Source organism: Thermobia domestica, chromosome 7 (genome assembly GCF_964235325.1).
Source record: "Thermobia domestica chromosome 7, izTheDome1.hap1.1, whole genome shotgun sequence".
Classification (NCBI taxonomy): Eukaryota; Metazoa; Arthropoda; class Insecta; order Zygentoma; family Lepismatidae; genus Thermobia; species Thermobia domestica.
Genome location: NC_137460.1, coordinates 118232209 through 118256083, shown reverse-complemented (window position 1 = coordinate 118256083; position 23875 = coordinate 118232209). Strand labels below are relative to the sequence as shown.

Sequence of the window (23875 nt, the reverse complement as noted above, 5' to 3'; positions counted from 1 at the left end):
CCCATTCACTCATTCAAATAAGGAAGTGAGTTTAGTTCGAATTATTTCCGCCGCAGATCCGACTACACTGAGAAAAATTCATTATCGGGACAGCGGTATATTGTACAAATACAAGGATTCGTTATGTTTACTAAGGAAATCTGTACGGAGCGTACTTTATCCATATGCTACACAGCTACTGCCTTTAACGCGCTTGGATGTTATATCATGTCGCTGCAGGCTGTCTGACATCTAACAATCTTCCGTATTTTATATACGTATACGTATGTTAAATACTTCAGCTATATGTTATATACGTCCATCTGTGTGTGAGGTCCTGACCGCCTATAGACACCTCTTTCTTGCACCATAGATGACGTCATGAAACAACTGTCGTATGCTTGCGAGCTGGTTTATAAACGAGGTTGTTTACAAACGGAAAAGAAGAGCGGAAGGAAAGAAAAGCGTGGGTAAGTGCAATAGTAAATTATCACTTTAGTTAAATATTCCATTAATTATATATTCCTTTAGTATAAGTTGCTTTAATATAGTACTAAACAAGTAATGTGATTTATGACTACAATTCTTACTATTGTAACTCGTTAATGGTTGAGGAGAAAGAAATGGGTTAATCTGAATTTTGAGAAATCTTTGAATATTAATGTTTTGTAACTTTTTACATTTCAAGGTACGCAAAATGAATGTTATGTGTTTATTCTTTCCTTTTTATATGTGACGGTTTATTACTTGATGGAGATTTACTACAGGACTGCTTAACATAATTGCTAAGAAACCGTTTTCAGCGCGAACATTTTCTTGTGTAGTGAAGATTTAGGATTTAGATTTCTGGGCTTTCGGCATCAATGACCTTGTTAGCCCGTCACATGTGAGTTATGACGTCCCTCGGTGAGCACACTATCCGGGGAAAGGGAAGGAAGCAAACGGCCTGGGACCTATATGTTGGGTACCACCCGGCATTTGCCTGGTATGAAATGAGGAAAACCCAAGAAAGCCTCATTCAGGATGTCTGGACTTAAAAGCTTTTGATACTTTTTCGACCGAGTGCCCCTACCGGAATCGAACCTGGGTCCGCTCATACCGAAGGCGAGAGCGTTACAACTACGCTACGCGGAGCCACTTGTGTCTAGGAAACCTATTTTTACTAGGATATTTGCAACAAAATTTATTTCCTTTCTTTCTTTATTTTTCTTTTTCTTTTTGTTTTTTAACAATAAAACAAAACATATTTTACAGCCTCACTGAAATTTAAAAACAGCAGTCAGGGAGAGCTCACGTTTAAGATTCTTTTTGTTTTGTTTTGTTTTGTTTTGTTTTGTTTTGCTTGTTATGTTCTCTAGTTAACTAATGTTTGAGTTCCTGAGAATTACATTATTATTATTGTTGTTTCATAATTTTCGAACCAAAAATTAGATGTTTTTCTTTTTTTCCTTGTGTTGACGTCATTGTGGCAAGTTGGGGTGTTTTATCGTACCTTGGCATTAATTTGGTTACTAGCACATAGTTTCAAGGTCATAAGTTGTAGGCCGCTTGAAACAGCTATTACACAGTTGTTTGAAGAGTTTCAGGCAGGCGGAGTGTCAGGCGTTTGATTTGCAGCTTTCGTTACAGTGTCTAAATTGCAGTATTGGATTGCGTCCAGCTTCTATGGCTGGTAAAAAAGTTATATCGCTTTCGTAATATGGTAAGAAATACAATGTAACAGTTAGGTATAGTATATATGACTAGTTTAATTAGTCGGAAATTACTCTGTTTCCTTGTCTTATTCTTTCGATTATGTTTAAGTACTGTGTCTTCATAGTATTGTTTCACTATTTCTAGAAGGAATTAAGTATTAATGAAGTAAAGAATAAGCAGAAGCCCACTTTGACGTTTACTATTTCTCATACTTCATTGAGAATGTTTTGATCCCCAATTGCGCAAACTTCTAGTATGTGTGTGTGTTTCTTTTTGTTGTTGTTGTTGCTTACACTGCTATAGATATGAGCTCCTTCATGGCTAAGCGGTTAGCGTACGCGCCTTTGGTGTGGGAGACCCGCGTTCGATTCCTGGCGGGAGTGGTTCGGAGTCCATGTTAATCAGTAAGTCCACGTCTCATACAGCCTCGTTGCAGAAAAGGATATTAAAATCAACTCAGCACTGCTTTACAGATGGAGTTGTTTGATTCAGGGTTCGAATGATGCTTTTTACGGGAAGCAGGCACGTAGCCAAGGGGTGGGTCCAGACACCCCCCCCCTTCGGATCCAGAAATGAAAAATATTAAGGAAAGATGAAACAGAAAGAAACAGATGAATCAGCCTCAAAAATATAAAGCTACAATAAGCGTTTTGGTTACTCTTTCTTACGAGGAGCTTTGTGTGGAGGAAACGGGAGGGGGGGGGCGGATCAAGTTGAAATTGGATATTATTATAACGGAACATTCCGAATTCCATCTAGCTCCATGTTAACCGTATGCAGCGGCGCAAATCTGTCTTCAACATTGGGAGGGACGGGTAAGACAGTTTTTTTTTTAAGGATGTTCAAATTATGAAGTTGAAAAACAATGCTGCGGAGGATCAGGGGAGCAGAGTTGTCTTCAAAATTGTGAGGCGGGCAGATTTAAGGCTTATTCTGGGGTGGGGACATCAATTTCATCTTACTTTCCTTTGTGGCAATCGGACACAAATCATCACATTTCTCTCCAAAAAACGCATTTCAAATCGGATTATTGAGGGGAAAGTCCCCCCAGTTCTAAGATTGGAGGGGACATGTCCTCATCCCCACGGGATTTGCGCCAGTAACCCTATGGACTACAAATGACGATCGATAAACCGGTTCTTTCAGATAGCCTGTCAGAACTTAAGCAATGCCCAGAATTACCAATAATATGAACCATTTTGAATTTCGCGGCAACACTAATCCATTTTATAGGATGTCTTTACTCCCGAAAGAGATCTCGTTACTATCCTTGACGGCATTGAACTAAGATAAGAGAAATAGAAAGAAGACGAGAAGAACCGAGTTCGAATGACGTCGGAAGACTATGTCTTTGTCAATACTTTTTTCTATTCTTTTACGAAAGATTTCTTCATAATTCTTTAATTAAAATACTTACTAACATATCCTCATTTTATTGTCCTAACAAATCAATATGGATATGTTGTCAGTAAAATAGTTTAGATTGATCGAACCCCTGGTGTGATAACCACAGTATTTCGTCACGGACCTCCCGTATTGCGAAATCGTGGCTACGTGCCTGCGGGGAGGGGGCGACTTTTCAGATATACAATCCAAGCATTTTATTTCTCAGTGATGCAAGATATAATATATATATAAAGTATATATATATATATATATATATATATATATATATATATATATATAGTATATAATATGTAAAATATGAAATGAGGGAAATATTTTCCCGGCAAGGGAGAAATTCTTTGGCGAGTTGGGGAAATTACTTGACGAGAGGGAAAATCTTCATCCTCCCGTTGATTCAAATCTTGGTCGAAGATCATGCGAGTAGGATTCCATATTATGCTGTAGTTGTAGGTCGTACACAGTCTTGGCGCTGAACAGGATGCTAAGCTTCAAGCCAACCACACGTCTGTAATAACCTATTGCGATTGAATGGTAATGTAACGTAATGTACGATATGTGCATTTTCTAGATGCCATAAAATTATAATATTAGTTAAACATTCCACGATTATGTACTTCAGGTTAAAGGAGTTTGATGATTAATTGAAGTGAATAATCGAGGCAGTGATTCTCAATCTTCTTGACTTACGATACACTTTACTAAACCCCAGTGACATCGATATATTTGTTTAGATTTTGGATTGCTTTCCAACAAGTCGAGCCGCGCCAAAGCTGTGTAGGCTTACTAAGTTAAGTGAACTAATCCTAATCTAAATCCATTGTTTTCGGGGGCGCAGAAATGGACAGTGACACTTCCGATACTATTTAAATCAAAATTCATCCAAGCAACTTGGGGAGGGAAAGAGGGGAGACGGATCTTACAAATGATCGAAAGTAACCGATATGAGAGAGCGTTTCGTAATAGTAAAAAAAGTGACTGACTAACGTAACATACATGTATTACAGGTTTTCTTATTTTCACCCAACGAAGCAGGTAATTAACGCTAGTACTAGGTATGTGTAGACTAAATGAGGTGATTTGTTTCGTGACCCTTCGAACAATGTACGAAGCGGATGCAAGCAGTTAATACATGGAGTTAGCTTACCTAAATTTAGATTTCGCTTTCCGAAATCTTAATGGATGTATTAAGTGATTTCGTTACTTACACTCTCCATCTCTAAATACAAAAATTCAAAACACATTTTCGATTCCAAACTATGACTCTGCTAGACAAAGAAAGCATAGTCCAGTGTATGTTTTACTTCATTTTCATATACGTGCTCGTAGGTTTTCTCGGGGACTTGGTTTCCTCCCACTTTCTCATTTCACCAAATATTCCATAATCATTAACTTGCTTTAATCACCGACTCCCTTAGCCTAACAGCATAATCGTGGGACATTAAACTCAAAGACTTTATTTTTATTTTCAGGTAATTACTTTTCTCTCCCTTATTTATTTTTAATTTAATTTCTCTTTCAATTTCCCTCTTTTAGGAACATGAACATAATTTGCAATTCTTTCTCATTATAATAACACTATTAAAAGTCCCATATGCAGCTCACCACGTTGAAACCCAGCGGAAACAGATGAACAACGAATATTGTCGAAAATATGTATTGCTTACAGCGGCGTAGTGAGCATTACAAGATTGGGAGGGGGATGAAACTTGAAATTGCCAAGTCTTGATTTTTATCTTTAAAAAATGTCAAGTCTTGATAAAAAAAATTTCCAAGTGTTTCGAAAATCTTACAAACCCTATGAAAAACTATTACAGCAACCTTATTTTCATATTCGTTCCATTCCACGCCCCGTCTGAGACACGAATAAGATCAGCCCTTGTTCCGCTCTCGAGTCCAATTTAACATCTAACCTCAGGATCATTATCATCACCCACGAAGCACAACTATTAATTTGATAACTCATGGCTATGTTAGGTAACCTCCGCCAGCTAATCTTCACGAGAACCTTTAAAGTTACAATCAGTTGTAGAAATGCATTTAAAAACGTAGAATAAGGTAGGTTATATTTACTGTTTGTGATGTAGAAGTGCCTAATTTACATATGAAACATTCAATTGAGTTGTTCAGTGAGAGACCAGGCTAACTTACACCCAGGTCAAGATTGAGATTTTGACGGAACAGCATACTAATGTCATTAATTGACCTTTGCCTCAACCACTTGTCTGTGTGGCTTGTCCTGAGACAGGTGCGGATCCAGGGAGGGTCTATCTCCCCCAAGAAGAGGAAACTTTGTGTATTTTAATATAAAATAAAACCCACCCAGAGTTGAATCTCTTAAAAGTAGCTCTATCTTGTAAGTAGTGGCATTACAACCCACCGCCCCCCAGTAGTCCATCCTGGATCCACCCCTGTTGTATACTAAGCCAAACTATGAATATCAGTCGTATCCTTTGTAACGTGCTGTTTTCATTTGTTTCCTTTTCTTTCAGAAAGTTAAAATTGTCAGTTAGCCTAGTCTCTCGCTAAACTGTCAATTGTGACAAAAACACACCAATAATTGTTGATGCCAACTAAAACATACATATCCAAAGCCTACAAAATATATCACATTATTTAAGTTTTTTTCTTTCTTTCTTTCTTTCTTTTTTTTCAAAATTGCTTGCAATGTTTTTCTTCGTGCCAAGCATCCGAATGTCATCTTGAATTCTGACCTTCTCATTTCACTACAATTCTTTGAAGTGTAAGACTGCGCAGCTTTTTTTCCCCCTCTCTCTCGCTCTCTTCAGTCCTTCAGTCTCCCCCCACTTTGATTTCATGATTTCGCACTCTAATGAAAAGTATTAAACACCAAAATGGAAAAGTACTAATATATAACCTCTCTTTTAGTAGCCCCTCCAACCACACGCCCGGGGCACGTGCCTTGCTTGCTCGCCCATAGCTCTGTGAGCTATATAAGTAAAATACAATGCGCGCGCATATGTAAACTTGGTGCCAGCTTTGATTCTCACTGAGAGAGTATACATATAATGTTGGTTCGAATTCCATCAAAACCATAGGCTCATTTTTGTGTAACCTTGGTACTGAAGAAGACAGTAGACTTCAACAAATATTCCTGTCGGGCCTCGATGGCTCAGTGGTAGAGCGTTCACCTCTGGTGTTTGGGGTCTTTGGTTTGATCCCAGCTCGCGCCAAGTAAACTTTGTGGTGGACAAACACCGTGTGAGTGGGTTTTCTCGGGGTTCTCCCGTTTCCTTCCACTTTCTTCATTCCACCATTTCATTCATTATATAATCATCAGCGTCTCCTTTAGCCTAGCCGGTATACCCGTCATTATTGATATAACTATTATATACAGGATGCATCAGAAGTCCCTTGTCATCCTTTCTGAAAACTACAGGGATGTAGTTACATTGACTGCGAGATAAGAGATACAATTAGACCCAGAGGGATACTTTCGGATTACATCACGCGGACGGTCGCCATCTTAGATTCGAAATTGTAATACGGACGATAAGTGGGTAGTGTGATACATGGCCATGCACTAAAATGTTCTGAGGATGTCAAATATGCAATCAGATATCATGTAACTTATTCTGGTGAAATGTTATTGGCAGTGAACCAAGTGAGACTATATGTAGTGGTATGTCATACCTTTCTGTTTCCCCTTCCTCCCCAGTGATAGAGACATACCGTTTCTGGTTTTTTAGTGGTCAAGATATACCTTCACGGAAGAATAAATGCTAAATACCATTAATAAATCCATTTTTTATACGTATTGACGAATAGCTTTGCACATAAAAAGATTTTATTTCTTATGTAGATTCTAAGTTGACAATACTGACATTTTTACCTTTTTCTACCTTTTGTTTGTAAAATGAGGTGTTTTCAAAGAAGTTCATCTAGTTTATATTTTGATGTGCCGTGTTGAATTGTTTCTTTCGTATGTATGTATGTGTTGTCTTGTCTGAATTCTTATAAGCGTCGTGTTTTGAGCATGGGCGGATTTAGGGGATTGCTGTGGGGGCAGATCTTACGGGAGTTTGAAATACCCCTCATTCGAGTGTGTGGTCCAGGAGTTTTCCCGCTGGAAATTGTTAATATTAAAAGTCGGTTTTTGAGCACTTTCGTGTATAATTCTCTGATACAAGGTAAGGGCTATTTTTATTTATTTTTTTCCAGAAAGTTGTTCACGATGGATGGATCAGTCTCTCCGTTTTTTTCTCTGTAACTAAAAGAAGCTTTCCAGTGGTTTTCAGACATTATGTAAATAGAAATGCAATCTTGTAGGCTTCACACCTCACTGCATTTGAACATTTAGATAGCCGATATGTCGAGTCAAAATCGTAATAAAACACACCGCCTCTGATTTTTCCCACTTCGAACACATTTCCCTGTTATAGTCAGGGGTAAAAGCGAGGGGGAACGCGGGGGACGCAGTTCCCCACCTCGAAAAATATGTAGGGCGTCCCCCAGATCCTAAAATGGTACAATGGGCAGAGATAGGCAGGAGGAACGGCGTGGAGTGATGCCGCTACCTACCGTCCCCCCACCTTTTCAGGTCCACTTTTACCCCTGGTTATAGTATATGTTCCACATGTTCCTACTGAGCAATAAACATTTGCAGAAGCTTCTTCCAATTGCTGTGGACACAAAGTAGGATATAGGGTCAAATTTGTGCACAGACGATGGCGATACTTTGTTCTAGATGATAAAAATTATGAATATTTACTGCACAAACCATAGCCTTAACTTTTCCACTTAGCTAGAAATTGAACAGCGTTAGGTCCGGTGATCGAGCAGCCATTCAACTTCCTCTCGTCGATCAACCCATGTTCTAGAGAATTGTTCAAGTAGTGACGCAATACGAATCCATAATGAAGAAAGCGCCATGGTGTTGAAAAACTGCGAGAATGTACCATCCTCGGGCATCGCAGCTCGCAATATCTATCCCTGTACGAGCGTGAGGTATTATTCCGCAGTTAATTTTATGGAATGAAAAAGTGACTGATTAGACGTATTCCTCATTTGTCTGCCAACAACATAATTAATTTTCTTTGCGCTGGTCATGTTGGAGGGGTCTTGCACGCGGGGTTGTCAGGTGACCAATTGTGCATGTTCTGCCTATTAACCTTCCCATTTACGTAGAGGTCAGCTTCATCTGAAAAGAGTATTTGCATAAAAATGTTAACCATAATTACTCACTGCACTTGGCGATCAACATCGTTCTCGTGGAGATGTTGCTTCATTTGCACCTTGTGCGGATGCACTTATACACGCGCAGACCCTATGACTCAACCCACATTGCATTAATAAATGACGTGTGCTCCTCTGGGGCCACATCGAGAAAGAAGTCAGCACTGCCGTAGGCGTTGCTTCATCTGTAGCTCTCTACGATCGTCCGCTACGACGTATGTCCACGAAGGTGCCCGTCTCCTCAAATTTAGTTAATTACTGTGACACTGCAACATGTAACACAGTCACATTGTGGATGATTCTGTTTGCAATCGGTAACCACTGTACAGGCACTCCTCCCGCTCCACAGTTTGAATATTTCGATGCATTCCTCACGTGCTAACGGTATGGTTCTACATCTAGAAGAAAGAGGTAAATACAACGTTCAATTGGCAATAACTTTTCACCAAATTAAGCTCCATGGAATCTGATTGCATATTTGACATACTGAGAAAATTCTAGCCCGTGGCCATATATATATCACATTACCCACCAGTTAATAACAAACAAATTTAATCCAAAATGGCGGCCGTCTGTGAGAGTATTTCCAAACGGCCTAATGTGTATCACCCATCTCACATTCAATTAAACTACACCCGTGTAGAATTTAGAAAGGAACTTCGTATGATGTATACAGGGTGTTTCGAAAGTCCTCTGACGTTACAACAAAACGTAAGAGGAAAAACCATTTCTAAATATGTTGTTTTCAATCTAAAGTGAACACTTTTTAAATCGGAGGGGCCGTTTGGGCTGTACTCTTTATGCGCCCAATGTGGAATGAAAATGCAATGTTACATTTACCTGGACCCACAACATATGTGAATGAAGTTACTGTTTGAAATGGGGGCTAGCCATCGACATGTTAGCGTAAAAATCAGTAACTTCATTCACTTATGTTGTGGGTCCAGGTAAATGGCAACGTTGCATTTTCATTTAACATTGGACGCATAAAGAGTGTACAGCCAAACGGCTCATCCGATTTTGAAAATTCCTTCAACTTACATTGGAAACATCATATTTGGAGACGGTTTCCCAATTACATTTTGTTGTAACTCTGATAATAATCGAGTTACTTTATGTCAGGGGACTTTTGAGACACCCTATATATCTTATGGAATATATGTTTGATGTCCCTATAACTGTAGTATAATTTAGTTTGTTTAAATTTACAAGTTATTACAAGTAGATTCTGACTTACATGCGTAAGAGTTTGTATGTAACTAACTAATGAATTCTATTTCATGAAATTTACATTAAAATATTTAACACAAAATCTTTTATATTCATGCTTAACTTAGTGACTTTGCTTTGGACTGCAACTGATTATTGTACCCCATTATTGCTTGAGAAGAAAACCGATGTCCGAATCTTCATTTGGAGAAACCAAAGAACTATTGGAATGCTGAGGATTGCAATCATTAATTTCTACACTTCAAGGTGCGTAAATTATATCTAGGTATATTCTGTGTTTATTGTTATAATTACTATTACTATTACTATTATTGGGTTTAGAATCAATCAAGTACTTCATGATATTTTAGAGGGATCAAGATGGCTGCCAGATAGATAAATATTTGAGCGTCAGGCCCTTATTTCTTTTCAATTTTATATTTAATCAATGTCTATTCCCCCCCCCCCCCTCATTATTCTACCAAATCGTATTCCAAGATCATCAATTTTCAATACTCATTTGTGACTGTCAGCATACATAGCATAACCGTAGGAAGTAAAACAAAGATTTATTTTTATTTTTCGTTTTCATGTATTTTCTCCATAGCTGTGAAAAATAACGCCTTCAACATCATAAATTTGTATGCTACTTGCCTGCTTTCGAGCACAATAATCAACTATTTGGACATTACGAAGCAAAGCAGGTCTACGTTGTAGTTAGCATAGTTAAGGATGTGACATAATGATATTGGTGTTGCGATGTTCAGCCTAAACAGTGCAAGTAAATAAATCTGTAACAATTGTATTGGTGTTTAGCTTACATGTCCTCCAGACGGGCCATTTTTTTTTTTAACATCTTGTTACTTCTACTCTATATAAGGGGTCGCGGTGGCTCAGTGGTGGAGCGTTCACCTCTGGTGCTTGGGGTCCTGGGTTCGATCCCAGTCCCCGCCAAGTGAACTTTGTGGTGGACAAACACCGTGTGCGTGGGTTTTCTCGGGGTTGTCCCGTTTCCTCCCACTTTCTTCATTCCACCATTCCATTCATTACTCATCATCACCGTCTCCTTTAGCCTAACCGGCATAATCGTGGGACGTAAAACTCAAAGATTTCATTTCATTTCTACTCTATATGAAGTATATTCTGAGGTTGTGTTTTTGGGGACGTGGTAGCTCAGTGATGGAGCGTTCACCTCTCCTGCATGGAGTTCCTGGATCGATCCCAGCACGTGCCAAATGGGCTTTGTGTTGGACAAACACTGTGTGTGGTTTTCTCGGGGTTTTCCCGTTTTCTCTCACAGTTTTCATTCTACTATTTCATTCATTCTCATGATTATAGTCTCCTTTAGCATACCCGGCAAAAGCGTGGAACGTAAAACTCAAAGATTTCATTTCATATAAACTTTGGTGCAAAAATAGATGAAGATATTTTGCACCACATACAAAAAAGTATGTTCAACATACTAACATAATGTTTGTTTGCAATGTTTTCTCTCCTGTATTTATACATTTCACTTTTTACACAAAACTGCATGTGTAACGAATTTTTGTTACGAAATTCGAGACGAGACATAGCTCTTCCAATAGAAACAGATACAGTTTTCGAGACGAGACAACTTTCGCGACACCTTTGCGAGAGGTGACAGTCTCAAATCATTTCTCGTGCGTACCCCTAGCCCATATCGTGCGTTATCAAAAAGCATGTTAATGAGAAATAACAACATGTAAATACAATATAGGTAGTTAAAAACATTTTTGTTTTCATTCTTCAGTAATGCATTATTATTAACCTCAGTATTTTATAGTCCCTTCTTAATCTTAAGGTGAAGTTTTGAATTCGGTTAACTGATTTTGTTTCTCAAATTGTTTTAAAAATGTATGTACAAACATGTTTATTTTCATTCTTGAGTGCTTAAAGTCACTATAGTTATTAAACATAGTAATTAATATTGTACTCTTAACGTTAAAATAATATACAGTTAACTTTTGAATTCAGTTAACATTTTACTTACTGAAATTGCTTTAAAAAGTATGTAAAAACTTTTTTATTTTCTTTCTTGAGTGCCAAAAGTGATGCACAGTTATTAAGATTAGTACTTTATACTCTATTCTTAATTTTAAACTGATAAACAGTGCGTTTCTGAATAAATTATGTCAAGTTATTTGAGTGACGAACACTGGTACAAAACCCTAACTACCACTCGAACATTTCGATTTTGAGATGACTGCTACCGGTGCAATACAAGGGATTTTAAAATATTGTTTTTCCTTCAACGGCTATTCGATTTTGAATTCTGACTACATGGTCATATAGGAAGGATCAGTGTCTCTTTCCAACTATGGTACAGCTCCGACCGATTCACGGTGCTCACAGAAGAGACAAAAGAGTATGTTTTCAACCTTAAAGTAATGACTACTGGTGTTTTTGCCCTGGTATGCAAAAGTAAGTGGGTACCCCAATGGGGTAGAGGGGTACTATGCGGTACCTAATTTCTGCATTTTAGATATATGGAAATACATGTGTCTAAAATGTAAAGAACTGATATTTGTTTACCAAAAACTGCAACTCGGTAAGCCTTACGGATACCGAGATATGGGAAAATAAAGAGCGACACGATATGTATGTGGGGCTTGCATACTTGAAGGTACAATTTGGAAAATGAATTCAAATATGACTAACGGCTATCAAGATATTGTCAAATAAAGAGAGGACCAATACAGGTATGGGATTTTCGTATTAGATGATAAAATTTCCGAAACCGGTCATGGAAAGTTAATAAACACCAGTAGCAATTCCATCTTCAAGTAATTAGATATTTCCATGGGGTGTTAGAACATCTTACAGTCTACCAAGATTAAATTTTAAAAGCTTTTGAAAATATAACTTGACATTTGTAAAGAGTATTAGAAATATGTATTTACCTAAAACTTGCAGCTAGTACATCTAACATATAGGGAAACACCGTGAAATAAAAGAGTATGAGATGTTGAAACTTCGGAAAAATTATTGGTCCCAACAAAATTAAATAAGATGGTATTTCTATGGGTTAAGTAAGTACCTCAGTACAATTTCGATGGAAAGATTAGTTCTAGGTTTTCTTCAGGCAGTTCCAAAGGTTCATCGAGCTGTGTAAAAGAGTGAAAATTCCCTGTGAATATCTAATATAGTAACCAAAATGTAACGAGTCATTTATTTTATGACGTAAAAATAGAGATCTTTAAGGATTTGTACTTCTGGGTCTTTGCTATAAGAAAGAAATTCAAAAACCTACTGTATATACCTTAATATGCAATTAAATCAGTGAGGACACAGTAACTTAGTGGTGGGGTGTGTACCTAGTATGTTTTGCAGAAAGTACACTGGAGTATTCTCTTAATTCCCAGAGATACGATCACACTTAACTGCCCATTTAATTTTAAAATGAAATTAAGGCAAGTGAATGCTGATGATAGAATTGATGGAGTGTAAAGGTGGGAGGAAACGGGAGTACCCCGAGAATACCCACGAATACAATGTCGACTACAAACTGACTTGGACACGGATCAAACCAGGGACCCAATACACCAAAGGTACGCACTCTACCACTAAGCCACCGTGCCTCCACCCATTTAATTGTCTATTAAGGTGTATACGGTAGTTTTCTGAAATTTCTTCTTCTTACAGCAAAGACTCAACAGTACAAATCCATGTGGGTCTCCATTTTTACGACGTCGTAAAATACATAATTACTTATATCTCGGTTGCTATATTAGATATTGACAAAGAATTTTCATTCTTTTTGTACGCTAGGAATTATCACGCTTGGATTTACCCGAAGAAAACTTCGAGCTGAATTAATCTTTCGATCAGAATTGCCCTGACGAGTGTGAGGTACTCACTTAACCCATATAAGTACCATCTTATTTAACTTTTATTAAGATCAAAAGTTGTTTTATGAAATTTCAAGATCTAATACTCTTTTATTTCACGTGTCTCTCTAGCTGTAAGATGTACTGGCTGGAAGTTTTGGGTAACTCTATTCTCTTTTCTAATACTCTTTACAAATGTCAAATTATATTTTTCAAAGCTTTTAAAACTTAATCTTTTTAGACCCATGATGTTCTAAAACCCCATGGAAATACCCAGTTACTTTAGGATGAAATTGCTACTGGTGCTTATTCAGATTTCATGATCGGTTTCGGAAATTTCACCACCTAACACGAAAACCCCATAACTGTGTGGGTCCTCCCTTTATTTGACAATATCTTGATAGCCATTAGTCATATTTTCATTAATTTTCTAAACTACTGTCAAGTATGGAAGCCCCACATACCTATGGTGTTCCTATTTATTTCACCATATTTCGGTAACTGTTAAACATACCGACTTGCGGTTTCGGTAAACACACACCTGTAACGTTCTTTATAAGTTTATTAAGATATATTTTAGAATGTTTAGAAATGGGAGGTCTGCGAATGCCATAGTACCCGAAAACCTCCATAAGGACGTGTGTGTAGTGTATTGAATTGAAACTACTTTTGAAGTTGTTGTTAGCCCTCAGTAATTACGTTTTCGAAACTGCACAATCTAGTACGCAAAACTCACACTTCTATGGTGTTGTCCTTTATTTTCCCATACCTCGGTACCCATAAGGCTTACCGAGTTGCGGTTTTCTGTACTAAACAGATATCAGTTCTTTACATTTTAGAGACATATATTTCCACATATCTAAAAATGCAGACATATTAGGTACCCCATGGTACCTCGAACGCCAGTGGGTACCCACTTACTTTTGCATAGTAATACATTTCGAGTTGTTCAGCATCAACAAACACTTTTTTTTAATTCATCATTTTTCTACCAGAAACCCAAAAGTCCATACCTGACCGAACAGATTTTGTCCATTTAATCTAAAAAAAAATGTTAAATATTTTAAAATGTAACATTTTAAATATTTTTGGATTTTTGTTTCAGGTATTTCATGTATCAAAACAAAACCAGGATTCTGCATGAAAGACAGCGAAAAGAAGCAGTGTAATTTGTGGCTAAAAGCACGTCCTTTCTGAAGACAGACCCGATTGTATTTACATTCTTTTGTACAAATATGTAACCTTAATAAATATACTGCTCCGCAAATTATTTCTTTCTTCCATAAATTAGAATAAATGTATGTCTGTTTAAAGAAAATATTTGTTAGTGTTAAGTCTTTTCAACTCTTTTTCTCTGTAAATAAGAACATTATACCTTGCAACATTTTTTTTATCATTGTGCAATTCCGATTGGATAAAGTAAATCTGCACGAAGCACTATTATTTCAGTCATACATTAATAACTAATGTATTGTTCTGTGAATAAGGCAATGGTATAGTGAATATGTTTTAACATAAAATCTGTAACTCAGCTTTTCAGTAGTCAACTTTATTGAGAATCCGAAGAAAGAAAGAAAAAATGTTGGACTTAACAAATTTCAAAATTATTTTTATTCGAATTCTGGACTAATCCAAATTATCCAAAGAAATCATTTATGTTGCTCTCTACAGATGTATCCTTTCTCCAAATCGTATGAAAAGGAGACTTCATACATCGTTATATTTTGTATGTACTGTGTTTCGTATTTATTTAATCACTTTGTACCTTTCTCTAGTGTTGACAAGGCCTCAAGTGTCAATCGAATAATTTAGTGTTTCACTCATGTAACCTTGTGACTAACGTACGTCCTGTCGGTATATATATGTTACTGGGTTCGGTTAGCGACAAACAATTTTTAGTGTTAAACAAATACAAAAATCTACACGCAATGAGATACGATGATCTTTGCCTCATAGACAATACCAAGCAACTAACGGTACTGAGTGTGGTTGAGTTTACTAGTGGTATTATCTGGCTAAAATCAATGTTCCGAGAGCTATACTTCTTTTTGTGCTCTGAATGCAAACTTTGATATAACCGTTTTAAATTATTGTACATCTATCTATCTATATAGCTATATCTATATCTATCTATCTATCTATATATATATATGTATATAATTGTAAACTAGAAACTTCCGAGTAATTCTGAGAATCATCGCTCTTTCTTTAAATAATGTATGAGACTATTACACTGCTCGTTACTTAAAATGTTGAACTAAGAAGGATACATCCAGGAAAGTCCAAATTTGCAGAATGTGTAGAGCAGGGAAGGATAAATATGTTTGGTCGATGGCTGCACAGCTTCTCATACCTGTGAACTCCGCCAGCTACAGTTGATGAGCTGTGGCATTGGATCGTAAGACGCATGGCTTACCATACCAGAAGAGAACATCCTCTCGATGTCTCGCTGTGTTACAGTCGTTCTGGTTGTCAATGTTGGGTCAGTTCTGCTCTGCTATCACCACGTTGTCACACAGCGAATACAGCGGTAAGTTTAACCCTTAACGTAGCAAGCCTAAGTCGTCAAAGTTGTTTACTAAGCTGGAGTCTTCTGGGGACCCCAAGTATTATTTTAATTTCTCAACATAGTATTGCAGAGGGTTACTCCAACTATTATTTTTTGGATGTCTAGAAGCATACTTAAGTTAAATGAACATTGTTGACGTCACATATTATGTATATTTGAACACTATTCAGTTCTTCATACAATTTCATACTTGTGTGTTCGTAAATCTGAAACACAGGTTTAACAATGGAGTTTTTACATTTTGAAGTGTGTTTTTATTTTTTGTATTTTTTAAAGAAACGCATCGTTGATCTAATCATGTAATTGATATCTCAAAGGGTTGCAGGATACATATAAAAATCGAGAATAAATTGATTCTTATAATTGCGGCAGTATCACCAAATATCACTCTCTGGGGTCCCTAGAGTACCCCGCTTGGTATGTTAAGGGTTAAGCATATTCGACACTTACTATTAGATATCGGCTTGGGAACTTTGGCGTAGCTACCCTGTCTCCTTGAAGTTGCATTTTTAATGGGGAGTACTGTTTAGGAATCATTTTGTGAGGAAAAACGTTTTCAGCTGACACCATGTTTTTAATTATAGCTTCATTTAAAAAACAACTTATCTGTTAATTAAAATGTTCAGAGAAGTTATTTCTGGAAAATCCTATTCACGCCTCTTGTGGTAACAACTTCTGCATTTTGGAAGAGGATATTATTAAGGAAAAGAATGAGGTAAAGTCGTCTTTATATAGTACACACGGAAAAGAAAGTATTTGACAGTTGACAAATTTTCTTTTGCCAATAGCTCGGCAACAAATTAATTAATTTGGATCTTTTTGTTGTTATTCTTCGAATAGTTATAACTTGACAACCTGCCAAAGTCGGTACTCTGATAGGTTAATTTATTGTTGAGTTTTTAGGGAAACAAATTTTGTCAACTGAAGAATATTTTCTTTCGTGACTGTACAAGCAAAGGATGATAACGGCTTAATAAATGACTGTACCTGAGTCTTTTTTTAGTTTGAACATAGGATTGTACATGGCTGTGCATTTTGCATTATTATTGAAGTGCTGCAACTAAGTTATTGCAAAAGGTATGATAAATTCTTACAGTAATATTGTCACATATTGATTTACTCTGTATGAAAACTAAAATAGTTTAACGTATGGTTACCCTCCTTTGTGCCAATAATTTTAAAATTAACTCTTGTGCCACTTTTCAACACTTGGCTTTGCAGTAGCTTTCCAAAGAATTAGCAGGAAGTCCAAACTTACACATTGCAGATAAATACATTTCTCTGGACAGTTTCACTGCTCCAAACTAAGATTTGAAAAGTGTAGTATTTTTAGTTTTATTATTATTGGCACAAAGGAGATCAACCATATTTTAAGCTATTTTTGTTTCCATACAGAGAAAAACAATATGTGGCAACATTACAGTAAGAATGTATCATGCATTTCTCAGTATGTTGCAGCACTTCAATAATGGTGCACTATACGTACAATCTAGATCCTGAATATGTCCAATTCATATATTATAACAAGGCAATACGTATGCGATACAGGTAAAATCCGTATATTTCATATGGACAATCTACAAGCTACATACATCCAGTCCATACATTACATATGGCCAGCCTGTACGCGACATACGTGTAATCTATATGCCGCATGCAGACAGTCTGTAAGCTGCATATGTGCACTCTGTATGGTGCATACGGATATTCTGTATGCTGTATCGGGACAAGCTGTGTGCGACATAAGGAAAATCTGTATAATACATAGGTACAATACGTACACTGTATCTAGTCGTACGTACGGGGCACAAGTACAATACAGATGCTGTCTCGGGGTTGAACGCAAGAAACAAACGTACAGAACGTATATTGCATACTTCTTGAAATTACGCTCCGTCCCGATAGTCAGTGAGTGTCGTCATTATTAACCCACATGCTACATACGATCCTGACGTCACAAAGCTAGATATTACCTCCGTATATACTTGTTACTGTAGATGACGTCACACGAATGACGTCATTGCACTTATGTAGACAGTACGTATAATACATACTTTTTCAGCTATACGTTTGCTGCAGGATGCTATATACGGTTGTACGTTAAGTCCAGAAACTACAGGAATTACGAATGTAACCTACGTTTTTAAGTATGCCACCTACATTTTTTTTCTCAGTGTACCCTCCTTTGTGTGTTTGAGTTCCCTATCGAGGCACCGAATAACTTATTGAGTGAGGCTCTTAGTGCATATGGTTCAGTGATTAAAATAGAAGATCAGGAATGGGCCTCTCCTTATCCACCTGGTATTAAAACTGGAACTCGCCATGTACATATTAAACTAACATCTCATGTGCCATCCCAACTTCTAGTCCATGGTTATAAAGTAGGAGTATCATACAGTGGACAACCGATTACATGTTTTCGATGCCAAAGCTCTACGCACACAGTAGCGAACTGTGTACTGAAACGGGGGGCTCAACCCCGAGGGGGAACGAGTGTAATCCCGACCACTTTCCCGTCAATTCCTCGCATGACAGAACTCGGAAAAGTGACTCCTATGACATCCTACAAATTAGCCCCACCTGTCATTTCTACGAAATCTGGTGACCAAGAAGATGATCTTGAGCATCGACCCTCGGTACTGGGCCCTAAGGAGTTCCCTGCACTTACAATAAAGTCTCTTGAGAAAGCGAAGGACGATTCCCAACTTCCCAGTAAACGAGTGACTTTATCGACTACATCGGAGGACTCCGGCATACGAGTAGAGCAGCATATCACCTCACACAACATGGAGGTTGAACCCAACCCATCATCAGTTGAGGAATGAGAGGTCCCGCAAGAGACACAGGCAGAGCATCTTGAACCCCTTGAAAGCGAGTTTCTCCAGCATGAGACACAAGGGATTAAATTTAGCGATGTTATTTCTAAACAAAAAGACGCAAATTATCCCGGAAGGAAGAACTGAATCCTCACTTGGAAGGCAGCCAAGTCTCTCTGTCTTGCGAACGAGATTCACGTACTCGCCCAAAGCAGCTGTTCGAAACAAATACATAAGGTCTTGGTCTTCAAGGTCAATGGATACCAATTCACCCCAAGTAGTGTGGTGTGTGCCTCCTTTTTGTTTTGTTTTGTACTCTCTCTACGTCACGTGTGTACAACACAAGTGCCCTCCGATTCTAATAGTGCAAGAGTGCAGAGTGGAACCGCGCTATTTATCACTTCTACAAACAGGAAATCCTTGAGTGTTAGTTGTGTTTAAATCTACCGTCGACTATGTGTTTTATTTTACCTGCAGCACTTAACATATTCATTAACATCTATCATGGATTTTTAAAGTTGTTTTTGCTTCACTTCTTAGTTTTAAGACTCATATTAACTTTGAGTAGAACAAACTTACGTAGATATAGACATTGCACAGAAGTGTTATACTACGAAATTTTACTCTATATGACTGTGAAAAACTCTTTATCCTTTCTCATGATAAATTTAAATCGCGCAAGTAGTGACGATAAAAAAAGCATATTTAAAACAATTTCTCACCCGGATGTAGTTTGTGTGCAAGAACTTATACATGATTCATTTCACAATATGCTGGACTATGATGTGTTTGCTAATTTAGGACCCACCACTGGAGTAGGGATGTTTATCAGAAATGGATTGGGGCATACCAATCTTACTCTCTCCCCTGACGGACGTATTATTCATTGTGTCATACAGGGGCACCTGGTCGTCGGACTATATTCTCCTTCTGGCTATACAGCTAAGAAGGAACGGGCTGAATTTTATGGACAAAGTTTGCCACAACTCCTGCCTCCTAATACTTCTCGTATGGTCATCATGGCTGATTGGAATACCACTGAAACCAGCGCAGATTCAATTCAGCCCACTCCCCCTTGTCCCGCATTTTTGGAATTTTTGCAGGCTTATCACTTAAGGGATGTAGTCATTGTTTCCAATCCAACGAGGATCTATACCCATTGTACTTCACATTCGAAAAGTAGGATTGACAAAATATACGTCACTCCTGACTTGTTTCACACTATTATTGACGTACAGACTACTATACCATCTTTCACCGATCATGCAGCGATCAAGCTCCACATAAAAACAGATCAACCCTTGCCAGCCCTTAGCAGGCGAGGATACTGGAAGTTAAATACATCCTTACTTCACCACGACGGTTATCGGAAGGAACTGACACAACAATATTCCTATTGGAAATGGATGCAACAATATTTTCCAGATCTCGCCTCTTGGAGGACGACATTTCTTAAACCTAAGATCGCTTGGTTCTTCCAAGGCAAAGGACACGAAAAACGACAGAATCGGCAGTTGAAGTTTGAATTCCTCTATGAGGCATTGCGTCAGGCATGGTGTGCGGCCCCCTCACTACAGAATAAACGCACTGTGCAACACCTCAAACTACGACTCCAAAATCTCCAGGCTCCCACACGCATGCCTTCTTTTATTAATGAGACCACATATTATAGGCTTGCCCAGGAAACTGTCACTATTTACGACGTTGCATGTCTATTGCACCGGCGGAAACAGGCTACAATAGCAGCTTTCCGTCTCCCGAATGGAGATATGACTAGTGATTCGATTCAGATCCTCAACGTTTTCCGTGAGTATTACCATAAATTTGTACAAACCCGACCTTCTGACCCCAATGTTACAACTCAGTTTTTTTCGATTATTCCCAAACTGATTACGGAGCAAGAGGGTCGTGATCTCATGCGCCCCATAACTTCTCAGGAAATATGGATGGCCCTCCAGGCAACAAAAGGAAAAGCGCTCGTTCTATAAACAACACTGGATCTTTCTTTCAGATACCCTAGTCAAGTTGTTTAACCCTTAACGGTTCACTATCTTTTCTGTCTGTTTCGGGCACTGCCTGCAAAACAATATATCCACAGACTACCTTCCGCGGAAAATTTACCAGAGTTGTCACCAGGAGGCAATAGCTTCTCTGGATCGCGGAAAGCATGTATACAAATAACCACAAGGAACAATACCTAAAAACAATAGTCTTCAAACGCAATAGGCAAGGACAAAACATGTGTAGCCAAATGGTAACGAAAACTCGTTAAGGGTTAATACATATTTAAAGCGAGGCCCCATCCGCGGTAACGTCGGAATCACAATATTCATCCCGAAATCCGTCACTTCCCAGACTGTACAGGAGTACAGACCCATCACTTTACTGCCTACCGATTTGAAACTGTTCACCAAAATTCTGACGGCACGTTTAAAATTCATATTACAAAAGTATATTAGTCCATATCAGGCAGCCACCCACCCCAAATATAACATATATTATGTGTTACGTTCATTACGGGATTTTATAGCGTACGTGCAAACTCGGCGCATTAAAGCGGGGGTCCTTGGCATAGATTTTTCTTCCGCATACGACTGCGTTGATCACGGGTTTCTTCTTCAAACTTTAGACGCTTGGGGATTTCCTCCTGCATTTCAACAAGGCACAAGACAACTCTACCGATCGGCCCAATGTCGAGTACAGATCAATGGTCATCTTTCCGCCCTTTTGCTCTGCAACGCGGATTACGGCAAGGCGATAGCATCTTGACGAGCCTCTTTGTGATAGTTCTAGATACCTATCTCCGGGCTCTGGCTCAATTTACCTCTCCCGGTATACCGAAATACCATCAATTACACGTCTTCGGATTTGCGGATGACGTAACCTTAGTTGGAACTACGCCCGAAGATATGCTTACCGCCATCAGAATAACTAACGAGTTCACCCAGTGCTCCGGCTTGGCATACAATAAACACAAGACCAAACTCCTGTCATTTCACGGATTCTCCCTACCCTTCTTACCTGATTCACGCTCTCACATTCCCACTGATGCTTTAACAGTACTCGACATAACTTTTCATAGCGATGCACGCAAACAAATGGATGCTGTCTGGCGTCCTATCGTTCATCAGATTAAGCAGATGCTATACTTACAACGGTTCCGAGGTCTGCATATAATACATAAGATTCAATATCTCAACCAGTATGTTGCTGCTAAACTTTGGCACTACGCGCGCACTTTTCCCCTCCCTTCTGTTTACGCTCGCCAAATTGAATCAGTATTTTTTGTGGTTTCTTTGGCGGGGCTACTTCTTCCGCCTCCGCCACAATACTATTTATCTTCCTCGCAGCGAAGGGGGCCTTGGACTCGTAAACATTCGTCTTAAAAGTCAAGTTTTATACATGCTAGATGCGTATCAAGACGTTGAGTCCCACATGGACTATACACGGTTGTGGATCGAATGTTTCTGGCCCGAATACTCTCAAACAAGGAATCCGCCTTTCTGCAGATTTGGCAAGTTATGTCCTATATATGTCACCAATCTTGTTCAAGCATGGACACTACTACAAATACTCCCAAACCTTATACGGCAATTGTGGAGAGCGTCACTTGTAGATGTGAGAGTCCGGGTACAGGATATGTTCCCCAATAAACAATGGCGCCATATTTAGCAAAATCTACGAACCAAAGTCCTCCCTTTGTACACACAAGCAGTATGGACGACCATAGTTCATCAACTGCCTGCCACACAAGAAAGACTTCTGCGCATTGGACGTACCATAACCCTCACCTGCAAATATTGTGGCCACTCCGACACACTACAACATCGCTACATGTCATGTTCAGGTGCCGATATTAATTGAAACCTCCTCCTTCGTATGCTGAGCTTGATCTGCCGTACACCTGTTCCTTTATTTACCGTAGATCTCCTATTCTTTCCTGCATTTCAGTATTACCCAAAAACCAAACATAATACGGTCCTCTGGTTACTTGGTACCACATTGTTATATGTTCATCGTTTCATGCCGTGGAATGATGAATGCTTATATTTTGACTTTTTACAACGGGAACGCCGCAAATATTTTTCAGTCGATATAGAAAGACAGTCTTTCAGTGGCTTTTTGCAAGCAGCTCTGTCCCACCTGTCGGGAAAGACCGGGAGGCAATGAGTTGTGCTAGTAAACATTTTCCTTGTTGTGATGCATAACTATTATCATCGTACAGCGGAGTAGGTTCGCTCAGAACCTCATCTTGGACACTCTTCCCAGTGGTCGGTCCTACATTACACCTATATTGTCTCCATGTAAATTTGCTATTTAATATTAGTGACAGAGTACAATAAATATTAAGTGGTTTGGGTCGATACACTATCAATCTCATGTTTGTGTGTTCAAACCCGGTAGCATGTTGTTTCTTTTTAAGTGTCTTGCTATTTTCATCCGGAGGCTGAAAATATTTCTTTGAGTAACTCCTCATTGAAAACTTCTTTTGTTTCAAACTCGATTAGAACGGAACATTATATGCATTGCAAATCTAAAATCCATAGTGAAAAAATATTGAGTATACTCACTACTCCATTATTATCCTCTGATTTGTAACGAAAAACTATTTATAAACAGTGGTGATTTCAGAAAATTATCCTCGGGGGAATTTCAATATGCGGGTGGAGTGCAAACATTGGTAGTCCACATTGAGCACGATCGAATATATGGTCCTGAAGGCGGAAATTTCTTAGCTCGATCGGAGTCTCAAATTCTCCCTCAGATTACGTCCTGAAAGCATCATTGCTTAAAAGCTTTTCGTAACAAATATAATATTACACTTGTTTCTCGGTCTACATTTAGAATTGGTAAAATCATAACTTATAGAGGATTATAATAAAAGCATAAAAATGACAATACTAATCATGTATAAATTATCCTGTAAGTTACCAACTTTGGGTCAGATTAAAACTCAAATATTTGTTTTCGGATTGCACTTAGAAGTAAGTCCTCTCTATATAATCCTGATTGGAAAGCAATGTTTAACACTAATTAATTAATCAATATTTATACGAATATTTTTTATTTTACTATTTTTATTATTCAATATTATATACACTTCATTTCCAAAATAAAAATATCGAAAATGTATATTGTACGAGTGCAGATTCGCAAAT

The 23875-nt window shown here is 38.2% G+C and overlaps 1 protein-coding gene and 1 long non-coding RNA gene across 4 annotated transcripts in view; one reads left to right on the top strand and one right to left on the bottom strand.

The window, feature by feature from the left end:
- Positions 1 to 23875, bottom strand: part of LOC145690368 (uncharacterized) — a 102818-nt gene that overhangs the window by 5429 nt on the left and 73514 nt on the right. The window lies entirely within an intron of this gene.
- LOC145688927 (uncharacterized) lies at positions 1593 to 14540 on the top strand. Its single transcript, XR_014132020.1, has 3 exons — positions 1593 to 1681; positions 9612 to 9750; positions 14437 to 14540. It is a non-coding gene; the product is annotated as an uncharacterized LOC145688927 (long non-coding RNA).